This window comes from Myotis davidii, unplaced genomic scaffold (assembly GCF_000327345.1).
Source record: "Myotis davidii unplaced genomic scaffold, ASM32734v1 scaffold140, whole genome shotgun sequence".
Lineage (NCBI taxonomy): Eukaryota > Metazoa > Chordata > Mammalia > Chiroptera > Vespertilionidae > Myotis > Myotis davidii.
In genome coordinates this window covers 385,854-387,119 of record NW_006292663.1, presented here as the reverse complement: position 1 = coordinate 387,119, position 1,266 = coordinate 385,854, and positions in this window count along the sequence as shown.

The following is a 1,266-nucleotide window of genomic DNA, read 5'->3' as shown; positions in this document are numbered from 1 at the left end:
ATGTAAACATTTTAGAATTATAGGGGCCTTCCAAGTATGGGGAATTCGCTATGCTTCTTTAAACTTTAATTCTATTCTCTGACACACAGGATGATTGCATATATATTGCTAATGGGAGTTCATACTGATTGGAAAATAATAGATATGTTTAGATTCTTTCCTTGAAATTCTGAACTGAGATAATCTTTAATGATAGTTTCTTCATTATTCTAAAAAATAATGAATACTTAACTAAAGACAAAAAAACTTTGGGGATACATTTCACAATATAAAAGCCTTTTGATGTTTGATTCTGGAATCTATAGTTGTCCAGGAAAAACATAAATCCAATCTTAAATGATGAGATATAGTTCAAAGCTCATAGCCTAAAATTGGCTTGAAACTTGGCTTCAAATTGTCTTTAAACTCGCTATTATTATTATTGTGAGTGATTTTATGAGCCTATTTTTTGTAGTAACTCATATGGTGTTTAAACTATCACTATATGCCATACTTGATTTTTAGCTCTTTCAAAAATACCTCCAAATATTACTTATAAATTACATATTCATAGTTATCACTGTATTGTTTGGAGTTGATGGATTAATCTTTCTTATCCATTTGAAATTGTAAGGCAATGTTTACAGACTCTGAAAATTCTGAATTAAGAAAAGCATTCCATTAGCTGTAATAAAAATGATACTTTTTGTCAGGTATTACTATTTGTCACTGATCTCATCTTTTTAGTCCAGTTCATTACATGTTCTGAATTTCAACTCTGGTATCATGCTTGCTATTTGCAAATACTGTGCACTTCTTTCCTTGAATTTGGATAGCAAGCTCAAATGAAACAAGAAAACTGACAAAAATTTCCAGAACAAAGATGGTGAATATGTATGTGTATGCATGAGGGGGTGCATGTGTGTGTGTACCTATATTTTAAAGTCTAAAATTAACCACAACACTCCAGACATGCAAATCAAGAAGCAAATGATTTGCATAATAATGCAGCATTTAGGTTTTAGAAAAGAAGCAAGCTCATATTTTCATTTGCCCCTTTCAAAGCTGACCTCTTAAAGGCAGTACTAGAGCAGTTTGTTTAAACATTATGTTTTATGATTTATTGTATTTGTAAATTCTGTTGAAATATTTATTTTGTGCACATGTAAACTATATTTTGTCCTGTGAACTCACATTCCCTTCATATGACTTTTTCTTCTCTGTGAAGCAAAGTTAGCTGATAGATTTGTAATGCACCTCTTAAGTTCATTTTCTCTCATTTCTTCT